Here is a 15045-nt window from a genome sequence, read left to right as displayed (position 1 = left end):
TGGCGATAGAAGTCCTCGTCTTGTAAAGTTTTCAAGGATTTTATTTTAATTTATTTTTTTTTTTTTTTTACAATGTACCAACATTTCTGGTGTCATTTTAAAATAAGACCTCTTTCCGTTAACTCAGTCAAAGGGGAAAGCAGAAATTCAGGATATTCAACCGGAAAATGTCAAAAATTCAACAAATATAAGCACATTCTTTTCATACTAAGAGTGAAAACAAGAACTAAATCATAAAAAGAACAAGAAAAAATAAGTGAAATAAAATAGAAATAACAAAATCCCCAACTGGCAACTCTTCTTCGTCTTTGGTTTAGTTTATTTTAGGTAATTCTCAAAGTACCGTACTACCATGGTGAGTGACCACGTACCCTATCAAGTATTCACTATTTAACTATGAAGATATGTGTTTTTTCACCCACGGTGAGTCATAATTGCGGTGATTTATGGTCATAATAACGGTGATTTTGATAGGCATTGTCTAGAAACACGACTATAAGGCTTATGTAGAGGCTTTTATGAACTGTCAAAATAAGGCCTAGGGTAACAGGTCAAACGTGAGATTTTGAAACCAGGAAAATCAATTGTTATTGGAAGCATAATCTTGTAATATTAGTTCCTCTGGGTTGTTTCTAAATAAGAATTGCCTAATTACCTTTATTCAGGTCATATATATAGTCTATATGAGGTGGGTTAGCGGAAGTCGTCAGTCATTGAACCATGGGATGGATCATGGAGGCCAGTTTCATTTTGCAGGAATTTTTTTTGCATTTCGATTTTTAGTAATTTTCCACTAGAATGATAGTGCAAAGGCCTAGTCGTAGTAATAATCAGTAGGCCTATACATAAGAAATGACTAAGGCTGAGGAATAGGCGTAAGAATAAGCTTAGCCTATGTAGGCAAGAGGTGATTTTTTAAGGCTGAAGGAAATGTTGATAATGCAGTGATCAGGGTGGGGGATTATGTAAGCTAGAGCCTTTGAGTTGGTTCAGAATACTGTATTAAATTTCAAGTAAACCAAAACAATTGTCATTTACCCTATTTGCAAAGACTGTAAGTCCAAAGAGTAAGTGGTTAAGTCCATGAATGGACTCTTTCCAAAACCAGGCTTCCATGTGTTTAATACAACTGCCTAGCTGCATATTTCATTACACTATTTTCATTACACTATTAGTGAATAGCCATAGGAATAGCCTATGTAGGTAAGAGGTGGTTACGGTTGGAGGAAACGTTGTACAGCAATGTATAAGGTGGGGAAATATGTAGGCTAGAGCCTTTGAGTAAGTTCGAAATATTAAAGGGCAAGTAAACCCAAGCAATTTTAACTTTTAAATGCAAATACTGTAAGTGTATAAAAAGTTATTTACTGTAGTCCATGAATGGAATGTGTACAAAACCAGGCTTCAAATTTTGCAAAAAATTTTGCTGTTTTTGTTCTCTACCATTACCGTTATTGGTTGTAAGATGTGTCCATGTGTTTAATACAGCTACCTGGCTGCATACTGAACACAGAGCCATAAGGGTTGTGTGGTAGTGCTAAGTAATAAAAACTTTGGTAAAATTACAGTTTCGGTCAAATTCGCATTTCCGATATAAAAATATATTTTCCCTGGCGTAAATAGTGTGTTTTCAACGAATTTGACCTTTATTTCCAACGCAAATGATAAAATTTAGAGATACAGGGCCCCCTTAATAACTACAATAATGGGGTTCCACAGTGGGAAATTGGGGTTTTTGGGTGGGGTAATACAGAAAACGAGTAAAATAAGAGCTGTCTAACCTACGATAGCAGGTGAAGATCCGCCAATAATAAAACCACATGTAGACTGCAGTTAAAGCCAAGGATCTTTTGTCAGTAAGGGGTTGGCGGAATGGTGCTGCATGCCTTATCCGCAGAAATAAAGATTCTTGGCAAGCGAGTATTGTTGCGCTGTGCACCCCCGCCACGGGTCTAGCATGGGTGTACATACTACGAGTAAGTTTTTCATATGAATAATCTCAAAAATGAATGATAACAAGGAAAAAAATAATATATATCCAAATTTGACCGAAACTGTAATAATACCAAATCTCCTTACAAAGTGGTGCAGTAGCACAGTGGAACTTTATATATATATTCCCAACATTCAACCTCTGAAATAGCTGTGGATTTTTCCCTTTATTATGTATTTGTTTTGTAATGCTTGTACAAATAATGGTATTCTTAAATTTGTCCAATTAGCCAAGAAAAAAAACGTGATTACATCACCTAATTGAGTTTGTAAATGTTCTCAACAGTTAGGTTAGGTTAGGTTATGAAATCTTGGCATATGCATTTGCAGTTGATTAACATATCATAGAAACTGTATTGTTAAGGTCTCTACATTGTATTTAATTGACATTAACAATAATCTAGTGGGTGAAGCAATATTTGATGGGTTATCTGAAAATCAGTTATACTGTGACACCATATATGGCAGATTTGTAGTGCCAGAATTTGTTATCTAATGATAGGTCTGATACTTAAATAATCATGACAGCTTTTGTAGCATGACAGCAGAGTCTTTGGTTTTATATTATTTGCATGGGTTTAGGCTACCAACTGCATTACAAGATGAGAACTTGGTCTTTCTGTTGGAACACATTTATTACTAAGAGAGAATAACTTATAAACTTGTAAAGGGCTCCTGCGGTCAAGGCTGTCATCAAAGTAAAGTTGATGGCTGTGTTAGGGGGCAATTGGCTTAAAACTTCTTTGTATTAGTATTTTCCTGGTTGAGGAAATGGGGGAAGAGTGAAAATACCCTCTTCAATAGACACTATACCTGTGAACTCCAGCTGTGTTTGGGGGCAATTGGCTTAAAACTTCTTTGTATTATTATTTTCCTGGTTGAGGAAATGGGGGAAGAATGAAAATACCCTCTTCGATAGACACAATATCTGTGAACTCAAATGGCAGATAACCATGTCATGTGCTCCTCTGCCTATCTGGTGACTGTGTAACATCCATTAGGACTCCTCTTCCCGCAATGCAGTCCAAGGATCAGTGGTAAACTTTGGGTGCATCTTAACTAGTTTCACCTCTGTGGAGGCTTATCTATACATTTCATAATCAAAAATGTTTTGGTTGTATCACAGTAATTCAGAAATAAATGTGACAGCACTAGCATATGGTTGGATAATGTTGTGCATGCTGTCACAAGGTCTTGTACTATATTATCGAAGAATATAAGATGTACATATGCTGCAAGGTTGCCTTATTATGAATTTATGTAGAAAATTCATCTAAATCTAACATAATTTTACTTGCTTGTGTAGGAAGACATGAAGGGTGTACTGTACTGTGTAGAATTTTTATATATACAGTACATTATACCATACAAGAGGAATATGCTCAAAGATAATTTTGTCATTTTGAAATACAGGGGGGAAGATGGTGTTTGGAGTCTGGTAGATTGTTACTTACAATATGCCTTGTGTGGCACACTGTAATTGGTACTGAAGACTCTGGGCTGCTCCTTCATAGGCATCAGCTATGTGGCTCCCAGTCTTTTACTTGCTCATTCCCTGTTGGGTCCTCCCACCTATAAGTTGTCCAACTTCTTTGGCTTTACCCTGTTCCTGTTTCCAGTTTGCATTCCAAAACACATTCTTTTAAGGAGCCTTATGAGTCTCGAAATGTGACTCTGTGGTCTTGGTGAACTATTTTGATGATTTATACATAGTTAATTGCATAGGGTTCAGCTTTAGATTACAAACTGAACTAAAACCATTATTCTCTGCACTTGATTTTGAAGGTTACTGTGGTTTGCACTTTAACTGAAGGTGCCTGAAGGTTTCTGCTTTTTAATTTCAGGTGTGGTACAGCCTGTGACAGCACATTGATTGTAGGAGCATGGAGTCTGACTGTTGACACACGTGGATCTGTTTTATTGACCAAATGTACAGCTGTTTCAAAGTTAGTACAGGTGGTAGTGTGTTCAAAGTTAACATTTTGCTTCAAAGTTTACGTCTGGCTTATGAAAAATGAGCGATTTGAAAAGTCTCGGTGTTTGAATGAGGCCAAATTGTCAATTTTTTTCTACTATTTTGTTGATTTTTATATAGTTGCCTGTGTAGGATGTAATTTTAGATTACTGACTGAGCTAAAATCTTTATTCACTGTGGTTACTCTGGTTTGCATTTCAGTTGAATGTGACTGAAAGTTTCTATGTTTATTATTCCAGGTCTACCCCTGAAGTCATCACTCTCCGGAGTTAATTCTAGCATGCCTCCCTATGTAGGAATTCTGTTGCCAAAGTCTACAAGATGTTGTTATTGAATTCAACCTTATCTGCTAAATCCCAGGTAAATAGGCCTACTGTATGTGTATGTTTGTGGTACAGATTACTAGGGAAGAAGTATAGTACAATCATGCAGTTTTAATGTCTTATATGGTATTGAAGTTGTTCCCTTGTGAACACTTTTCTTAAAGAAGAATTTTGGATGCAATATGGTGTCACATTCTTATATAAATGATAAATTGACTGTATAATTAGATACCATACTCTTATCAAACAGATCTTTGGCTGGAGATACAATCCAGGTAAAACGAAAGTGCTATTTTTTGCAGGATTTTACATATTCGGTGAAAGCATATTGACAGTTTGGGGAGTGTTCCATGTGTTGTTAGCAAACTGGACCTGAGAAAAGTTATCATTGTGGGGAAAAGTTGATGGGCCTGAATGTAGCTGGTATTTTGATAATATCTTTTGTATATTTAGTTCTAATTCGTCCTTTGGTCACCACATGTTGAGTTTAGGTACATGGCCTGGGTAGGTGCCTTGATCAGAAGTTGGTCTCGCTTCAAACTCTGGCATAGGCAGTCGGTCTCAGAGGCTCATGGTTTTCATAGGCAGTTGGTCTCAAAGGCTCATGGTTTTCAAGTGTTGATCTTAGGAACTTCTGATTTTTAAAGATTTGTTACACTTTTGCGTGAGAACACCAATATCATTTAAGCCACTGCCATCTGTATGAGGTATATTGTTAGAGTAATTATGAGAGCTAATGTTGCTTTGGATAATTTTTGTGATTGTCAACTCCAAAAATCTTTAGTTCCTTTCAAATGAATGTGTCTTGGTGGAATGAACTTCAGAGCTTGTATTGCATTGCTTAGTTTTCTGAAATTATTTGTACTACTCTTTCATTCACTAGACACCTTGCTAATTTATGTTGCATATATGGTATATTTTCCCCATGTCTGGTATAAGATTGCTCTTTTAGTAATTAACTATCAAGGAACTGGTCAGCATTTAGTCCATGAGATTTTGAAGGAGGTTGCTGCTGGATACCTTACCTTCCACCCGTAGAACTGGAGTGCCCTACATAGTCCTCGTTGAACTTAACGCAGTGTGGCATTGGGAAGAATGCAAATATTTAGGGAGGTATTTTTATTGTATTAAAAAATAATTTTTTGTCATTGTTTATACCTCTAGAGCAGGTATGGGGAAGGACTTCTTGTAGTGCACAGTAACCTGACTTTCTCATGACATAATTTTATTTCCCATTCCACTCTTAACCCTTGCAAATTTTGAGAGGTAACTCTATTTATATCTACAGCACCTTAGGTGATGCAGGCTATTTTTTCTGCCTTATTCAAAGTCCAAAATAAGACAAATAGAAGAGAGTCATTTTCTGCATTTTAAGACTAGACCTGTCATATCTGGTGTTCTGTAGGGTCATGTTCTTGAACATTTGTTACTTTTTATCTTCACAAGACATATTTATTGGCCTTGAGAAGAAACTGCAGTATACTGTATACATTATCTGAATGTTGTTCATTTGTATATTATATTGTATCTTGTGTCATGGGTATGTAGGATTGGTCAGCATCCCATAACATCATTTATTTAGCGCATTTGTGATGGCCATGTCAACTTAGCAACTGGGTTTATTGTACCAAAGTTGGTTTGTCACTGCATAAACATGTTCTTAAACCTTGGTGTAAACTGTAGCCTATGTACTGTAGCCTTCCACACAATAAATTGGAGTTCCTCTCAGGGTGTGCTCGGGTGCTGTGCTTGTAAGGTGTCTTAGGAAGGCTAAGTAAAATTTTTCAAAATTATAGTAACACTTCAGCTTAATGGACATTTTTGTTCATCAGCTACAAATTTCTTGCTATGCTGCCATTTTGATGTAATACTTTTTTGAATAAATCTCTTAAATTGAATTTTAAGTGTAAAGTATAGGTTATTTTAGGTTAGGAAATATGTGGAACTGCTGTTAGCTGTTGGATATATAGAAAATATTAAAGTGCAGGCTGTAATATAAGGTCTTTGTTCCTTGTCAGACCTTGCTACTTATCAGAAATCCAGACCTACAAAGTGTCTGTTAAGTTTAGGTGCTACTTTTGTATATCATGAGTGCACTTTCATCACACCCGCTGATTGGTACATATATCTGATGTGTAGCCAGAAGCAGAGAGAGGTTTTGCTCATTATTAACCATTTCTAAGCCATTTTCGATAAATCATTTAAAGTTTTGGTTTGTCTCCCCTTAACTTGCACTAGCGTAAAAAGAACATAATTGGCTTTCAACTCATTGAACTAAATGTTACCTTCTGTTTACATGACCTAATTTCTGTGGTGGAGTTTAAGTGACACATAGTTTCTGTTAAAGAAAACTACTGAGATGGCTATTTGTCTGTCCATCTGCATTTTTTCTGTCCGCCCTCAGATCTTAAAAACTACTGAGGCTATAGGGCTGCAAATTGGTGTGGTGATCATCCACCCTCCAATCATCAAACATACCAAATTGCAACCCTCTAGCCTCAGTAGTTTCTGTTTTATTTAAGGTTAAAGTTAGCCATAATCATGTATCTGGCACCACTATAGGTGCCAACAACACAGGACACCACCGGCCATGGCTGAGAGCTTCATATTACGGCGCATTTTTTTACTTGTTTTTATTGTGCAGAGAGAGTTTAGATTCTTATGCATAGTATTGTGCACTATCTACAGTACCTTCTGGTGGCTGTGTAGAAAATGGATAGTCAGATATGAAGTGATCATTGATCTTGCAAACTATTTAGTCCCAGAGCCCAAATTTTGACACTGTGTTGAGCAGAAGCTGCAAATGAAAGTACAGTAAACCCCAACTTAGCAGACTTTGTACTTATCAGTTACTATAATATGATTAATTTTCCTATGCTGCCATTTTAGGTGTGATGTGTGTTTAGATAAATCTCTTTAAGTTAGGAACTGCTTGAAATTGTGGTTAGCTGTAAGATATCTAGAAAATACTCAAGTGCAGGCTGTAATATAGGGTCTTGGTTACCTACCAGACTTTGGTATTTATCTAGAAAGACTAGACCCTTAGAGCATCTGTGTAGTTGAGGCATTACTGCACCTCAAGTCACTGTTTACTAAAAATTTCAGTGGTACAGTGCAGCATTAAGGTTACTCTGTCTCACTTTCTAGATAATTTGAGATTTGGCACCAGGCTTCGACATAACCAGATACTTTGGTAACACATTACACCTTTTAGCATTGCCTTATCATTTCTCTGTTCTTTAGATGCTGTTGGTTTGTCAATCAGTACTAACAGGAAGAAAATTCTTCTTTTGTCATTGTATGGAAGGCACTGAATTTTTATTGCCCTTATTCTCTGCCTAAATTGTACGATTCCTCTGTAATTGACAATAGGACAAGGTTTTGTATGAAATTGAGAAGTGGTGGTGTTAAGTGTCTGTGCATATTCTCATAAGTATTGAAAAGTGATGTCATGCATGGTTGTTCCCTTTTAGGAAGCATGTGAAACTATGCAGTACCATGAAACACTGACTCACAGATCTTACAGGTAATTAAAACCAAACTAAGAATGAGTAGCTAACTGCTCCTTTTAGGATACTATGCAGAAGTATGACAAGAGGTTTGTGCATTTATGAATAGAGATAGTTTGAACCTGTTCATCTTTGATGTTAGAGATTTCTTCATACTATTTTATATACAGGAAGAGTTCTGGCCAAAATGGTTCATATTTGAATAGAAATTAACTGGAAATACAAGTTTCTTGTCAGACCATGAATTATTAAGGCAAGAGTATTTTTGGTAATTGCTTCGGTTTATTTTATGAAAAAGTATCCAAATTACAAGATTGAAATTATAATTGTCATTTTTTGTTACAGGTTATATGATTCCTTGTCATCAGTGACCTTTAAGTCACAAAGTGAAAATAAGAGAAGAATTTTGCTACCTTATTTGATCCCTGATCCTCATTTTTCCTGCTGAGAGCAACCAAATTCACTGAACAGCAGCACCAATATGAAGTGCCAGAGGTGTTTATTTCTCACACCGGTGGACTGTGGAACAGTATCCCTACTGAGGATGTCATGCAGTTGGAACTGAAATGCTGAAGCAACGATGCAGTGCATGACTACTCTAATACAATTCACCTTGTATTTCTGTAATTTATTTATAATTTATCTATTATTTAATCATTTATCTTTTTTACTGTTCTAATTGTTGATCTCTTTCTTTATTTCCCATTATCTTCTGTAACTTCTTTCAAATGAACACCATATTCTTTGGAAGCTTGAAATTGCAGTCAGTGACTCACACTTGTAGGCTTGTTCCATGTGAATAGGGCTCATCTTCTGAATAATAATCTGAATAATAATTTTAGAGAAAGAAAGTGACACTTCTCGTGGTGTGTCCACACGCACATACTGCTCTGATAGATAGGATCCAAAACTTTGCATAAAATGAAATGGTCATTATTGTAATAAAGCACATGAACACTTCCAGAGATCAATGCACCTGGGGCCGATGGGATACCGAAGTGATTCCGTGCCTGGGCTTTTGCCCTAAATATCATACATCCATCCATCCTTAGTTACTGTGTATACTATTCTTGGGATCAGATTTTACTTCCTGCATGGATTTACTTCAGGTCAATTCAGAGATCAAAAGTATGCCTATCCTGTAAATGGTGCCTTAGGAATAATTTCCCTGTCTGTTTTACACATCGTACAAATTTTCATACACGTTCTTCCATCAGTTTTTCCTCATATGAGCTTATACTTTTAAGAATTCCCTTGTGGTTTCAGACCATATCTTGCCCTAAGCTTCCTCTCCCTTCATCATAAACTTAGTTTTGCTTCCTTTGATTTTCAGTTCTCAGCTCTCCTTTCCAGTCTTCAATCTTTCAAAAAATATTGTAAGACTATTTCTCTGACTCAGCTGTTAACACCAGGACATCTGCAAACAGAAGCTCCTAGGCTGTCCCCCTTTCCTTATTGCTCTGTAGCTTCCCCTGTGACTGTGATTAGTGATGATGGGTCCTGTGCTGATCTGTGATGGGTGTCAGTGTTTATCTCAGATTTTCTGGATGTTTCTGCCACTATATTCATTCAAGCTTTAGTAAAATTATAAAGTTTGAACACTTAATAAGTCCTTCTTGTGCTCATTGCCTTTTTGTAAGTCTCAGTCAAATTTTTGTGTTGGTACTGTGTTCAGTGCTTTATCAAGATATACTAACATGCAGCTTCCTTACCTCCACACCAACACTGTCACCCTTACTTTAGTATGCTGTGTTTCAACAGTCACCATCCTGCTCCTCCTCCTCTGTTTTTTCCTCTTTGTAATAAGTGGCCTAACCTTTACATACAGCTCATGTGATTGTCTAATTTTTCTGGCCTCATCCCTTATATAATACTGCCTTAAAGTACCTTGCACTATTTCCTCCTTGTGACTGACTTTTTGTTTATATTTATACACAGTACTGTAAATTATATGCATTTGTTGAGGCATATGTGTTATTATTTGTATGTTATTTCCATTATGTCTTTCACATAGGAGATTCCTTCTTGCTAGTTAATAGCTCTCTAAAATTACTGCAAAGGCTTGTAATGATCGCTCATTTTGAATAGGCATTTGTGTCCTTGTATTCTTGTTCAGTTCCTAAATGATTAATTTCCCTTGCTGCTTTATTGACATGTGAAGGATTCTCATAATCTCTTCAGATTTTGGATTCTGTATTAATCTTACTGTCACTGCAACATCCTCTAGTTCATGTTCATTTTCTTTACAGAAGAATCTCGAAGCGATGCCATTATAGTTCTGCCTTGTCTTTTTTTATAATTTTTCCATTTCACATCTTATATATGTTTTCTTGACTGTTCTGTTATTCCAAACATGTTCTTTCTCTGATTTCATACCTGCCACATTATCATCATCTCCAGCTACATGCTTCTTGAACTCCCTCTTCTCATAGGCCTTGCCATCCTCATTTTTCTATTCTCTGCCAGAATTTGAAGTCTCTCTTTATTTATGCGTCCCTCTGAACCTTCCTTAGCCATGTTTTTGATTTGTGATTCCCCTGTAGGAGCTACCACTTACAGTGTACCATGTATGGCTTTTCTGTAGATGTTACTAAAGGCTCACTTTGGAGTCCCTTCAACCACAGCTGCATTGCTTTCATCCTTTGACTTTTAACTTGGCCTTTTTTGATTTAAAATTTTTGTTTAATATTTATTGTAAATCATTCAATCCTTTATCATTCTCAAAGATTGCTAATCCTTGTCATTTCTAAGGTAGACAAATGGGCCTCATCTACAGTATTGTCCTTGAATATACCCTGTTGAAAATACTGAGGCCAGTTGTTTTTTAAGAATGTTAAATGGAACCATTTTAATGTTGGGTTACAAACAAGAGAGATTTATGCCCTTTTGCCCAGAAATTTGTTAGAATCCTCAAAATTTTATGTTTCCAAGTTGCAAATTTTCTAAAGAGCTACAATTTACTTAATAAATTTTAAGTTCTGGTATTAAAAACAAGTCACTCAGGTGAGCCCCCATGGAAGTCAAGTGTTTTTTCTCTGCAATTTGCCTAATTAACCGTATAGTAATGCAGGATGCAACAATTCAAGATCTTATCCTTGGCCTTGTGGTCATAATTGTCAAGTTGCCTTATCTTATGTGATGGTAAATAAGTATTTTATTTCGTCAGTTATTTTTAGTAAGTGTAATTTTATCCTAGAGTAGGTTTACATTTTAAATTTATTTGTAATGCTACATTGCTTTTTGGCACTTTTATTTTATTATATTACCTTTTTTTTTTTAGTTTAAGGAGCAAGTTGATTTCAGTTAAAACAGTGACCCAAAGTAACAGTTAAGCTGAGAAGAAGAGGTGGTATCAGTATATTCATGTATGGTACACTTTCAGCTTTGATGATTCATAACTTCCTTTTATATATTTGACATAATCATGAATGGCAATCTGTATGTGGTTATTGTTTTCAGAAGACTTATTAAATTTACAGCACAGGCCAGTACTAATGCAAGTATTTTGTGTGAGGTTTTAAGATTATTTCTTTGGGCGGCAGCAAATTTTATCAACTTCAGCCTGCTACAATGTGTTCTTAATTTTTGTCTATTATAAGCCCATTACATTAACCTGACCTTATTCATGTGACTTTTTAGACAGCATAATCCACGGTAGAATGAAAAAGGAAAACACCAAGTCCCAGTTGCTGACTGATGTAGGCAAGGTCCTGTAGGTTTAACATTTTTATGTCGGTGTTTGCTTTTTCTCAGTTTATTGGTGATTGCCCTGCAGTTTTGACTGGAACACACATTATTAGATGGGTAGTAGGCTTTATGAACTTAGGCTCAGCAGCTACTAGGTAACCTTATGGCCTATTTCCCCTTCTCAGACTCATTTCAAGTTCCTACCTTCTTTCAACCCTTTTAAAAGACTGATTCGTTTACACCATTTTTTCAGCGAGATTCACTTCCGGTTTGGTCCCTTCTGAAATCTGGTTAAAGTACTGCATTTCAACGAGTTACAGCTGTTATTGCTGCTCATTCTGACCAGTTAAGAGCATATAAAAGTCTTCATGGCTCAATTTCAACTTTTGTGTTTTGCTGACTATTCTCTGAGTAGTGCTGCCATTAGAGATGCTTCATTTAACTTCTGGTAGTCAGGCCCACCAGCTACAATAGGGCAAGTTTCTGTGTCAGCAATCTTTCCCATCAGTGAGTTAATGTTTCTGTGATTTCCTTCTGTCACATCTTTCAGAAGTTATCTGCTTGTTTAGGAATTTCAGTCTATCTCCTGACCCCTTTTGACCTTGGAGGCTAAGGTTTCTTTATGCCTCACTGTCTGGAGAGCTCTCTTTTTGGTTCTTTATGGATCTTTTGACCTGGGTGGCATTGCAGCAGCCTAGTTTGCAGTAATGAGTTTGTGAATAACAAATGTACTTTTTTTTATACACAGACTCATTATAGTACTTGCAAGCAAATTGCCCTCCTACTGATCCCTTGGCTCGTTCACAGCTGGATCCACCTCATCCAAAGAATGATTTGGTCAGCCACTGGAGCCATTGTGGAGTAATGAATCTGACGATAAATTAAAAATGAACTGTTATATTTTGTTGTTCCTCTTTCATAAAAGAATGCCTTTAGAGTCATATTCTGTCTTCGAATTGGTCACACTCAGGTGACCTATGGTTATTTTGAGTAACCCACATGATCCAGTCCCTGAGTGCAGATCAACCTTTACAATCAAACATAGCTTTAGTGAGTGTCTAACTTTAAACCAGCGACGTATATCAAGTATTGGAAACAAATATCTGAAAGAAATTCTGCCAGAATGATTAATCTTTTCAGTTTCCAGATATTAAGTCTTGAAGGAGTTGCAGTGTAATAAACAAGGTCTGCTGTAGGGCATCAAGACCAAATCCTTCAAGCCAGCCTTATGAGATTTTAGAATTTTAACACACTGGTCTGATTAAACTGGTAACCCCAAATTCCTTTGTTTGCATTTGCCAGTCTACAGGACAAAACTGCCCCTTTTTTGTCTACAGTGGATTATGGTGTCTGGGACTTTGCACTGCAACATGAATTGAGCCAGGTTAAGGTAGAGAGTTAGTGTAGGAAAAGCAATTTCGTTTCTAAAAAAAATGACAATTTTACAAGTGTTTGGGGTTTGGTAAAGTACTTAGTAAGATAGACCCCAGGGTTTTTATAGCCTTACACAGGACCGCTTTCTCTCCTTATGCTGAGTTTTCTTTTTCTAAATAATTCTGTTTGCTACAATTTCCACCTGTCATTTGAAAACAGATCCTCTAAACGAGCCCCATAAGGGAAATTTTCACTCAGTAGTTCCTTTACACTGCATTCATACAATAATAATAATAATAATTTCCCCCAGCTCCCTCTCTCTCTTGCATCTCATTAAAAGTCATACTCAAACAACAACTGTTAAAATGAAAGTCTTCCCATTCTTACTTTGCCTGTTGTAAAAAATAATGTTGGATACCCTCTGTGGGTAAGAAACATTGTTTACATATATAATATTAAAAGAATTTTGGTAAAATAATTCAGGATGTATTATATATTTTTTAATTAATTTTAAGGTTATATATAACTGGATATTGTTGTGGGACAGTCATTGTGAATAAGTAAATCGTTTTATTTGATATTTTTTTAAATAAAAAGTCTTGTGTTCATTTATTTGTTACAAATTCTCTCTCTCTCTCTCTCTCTCTCTCTCTCTCTCTCTCTCTCTCTCTCTAATATCTCTCTCTCTCTCTCTCTCATTTCTCGTAGTGTGATAAACAATCCTCTCTCTCTCTCTCTCTCTCTCTCTCTCTCTCTCTCTCTCTCTCTCTCTCTCTCTCTCTCTCTCTCTCTCTCTCTCTCTCTCTCCTCCAATATTTCTCAGAAATTCCATTGCAGTTTGTTAAACTAACTCTCTCTCTCTCTCTCTCTCTCTCTCTCTCTCTCATCTAGCCAATATTTCTCAGAAATTTCATTGCAGTTTGTTAAGCTCCCTCTCTCTCTCCTCTCTCTCTCTCTCTCTCTCTCTCTCTCTCTCTCTCTCTCTCTAGCCAATCTCTCTCTCATAAAATTCTCATTTCATTTGCAGTTTGTTAAACTCTCTCTCTCCTCTCTCTCTCTCTCTCTCTCTCTCTCTCTCTCTCTCTCTCTCTCTCTCTCTCTCCATCTAGCCAATATTTCTCGTAAATTTCATTGCAGTTTGTTAAACTCTCTCATCTAGCCAATATTTCTCGTAAATTTGCAGTTTGTTAAACTCTCTCTCTCTCTCTCTCTCTCTCTCTCTCTCTCTCTCTCTCTCTCTCTCTCTCTCTCTCTCTCTCTCTCATCTAGCCAATATTTCTCGTAAAATTTCATTGCAGTTTGTTAAACTCTCTCTCTCTCTCTCTCTCTCTCTCTCTCTCTCTCTCTCTCTCTCTCTCTCTCTCTCTCAATATTTCTTGTAAATTTCACTGTATTTTTAGATTCTTCTCTCTTATATAGCCAATATTTCTCGTAATATTTCATTGCAATTTGCTAATTCTCCTCTCTCTCTCTCTCTCTCTCTCTCTCTCTCTCTCTCTCTCTCTCTCTCTTCTCTCTCTCTCAGGAGCTCTTATGCAGTGCCTTGCAGTCTCTCTCTCGCTCTCCTCAACACACCATATGAAATATTTCATTGTAGTGGGGAAAATTCTCTCCTCTCTCTCTCTCTCTCTCTCTCTCTCTCTCTCTCTCTCTCTCTCTCTCTCTCTCCTAATCTAGCTAATATTTTCCAGTAAATATTGTTAAATTCCTTGTAATGTGTCCTCTTTGTTAATTCTCTCTCTCTCTCTCTCTCCTTGTCTCTCTCTCACTCTCACTTGTTCTCTCTCTAATCTCAGCTAATATTTCAGTAAATATTGTTAAATTTCTCTCTCTCTCTCTCGTCTAGCCAATATTCCTTGTAATGTGTCACTGCACTTTGTTAAATTCTCTCTCTCTCTCTCTCTCTCTCTCTCTCTCTCTCTCTCTCTCTCTCTCTCTCTCTCTCTCTCTCTCTCTCTCTCTCTCTCTCTAGTCTAGTATTCTCGTAATATTTCATTGCAGTTTGTTGAATCTCTCTCTCTCTCTCTCTCTCTCTCTCTCTCTCTCTCTCTCTCTCTCTCTCTCTCTCTCTCACCAATATTTCGAGTAATATTCATTGTAGTGTGTTAAATTAATATTTCATTGAAGTTAAATCTCACCCCGCCCCGTAATCGAGCCAATAATTCTTGTAATTCATTACAGTTTC

The 15045-nt window shown here is 36.6% G+C and overlaps 1 long non-coding RNA gene across 1 annotated transcript; it reads left to right on the top strand.

Annotated features, from left to right (window-relative positions):
* Nucleotides 1-298: 298 nt before the first annotated feature.
* Nucleotides 299-8261, top strand: LOC136835687 (uncharacterized). Its single transcript, XR_010852238.1, has 4 exons — nt 299-423; nt 3837-3938; nt 4207-4327; nt 8145-8261. It is a non-coding gene; the product is annotated as an uncharacterized lncRNA (long non-coding RNA).
* Nucleotides 8262-15045: the final 6784 nt, after the last annotated feature.

The sequence above is a fragment of the Macrobrachium rosenbergii genome, chromosome 55, assembly GCF_040412425.1.
Source record: "Macrobrachium rosenbergii isolate ZJJX-2024 chromosome 55, ASM4041242v1, whole genome shotgun sequence".
NCBI lineage: Eukaryota > Metazoa > Arthropoda > Malacostraca > Decapoda > Palaemonidae > Macrobrachium > Macrobrachium rosenbergii.
The sequence above is the reverse complement of the archived record's forward strand: the minus strand, read 5'-3'. Positions and strand labels throughout refer to the sequence as shown.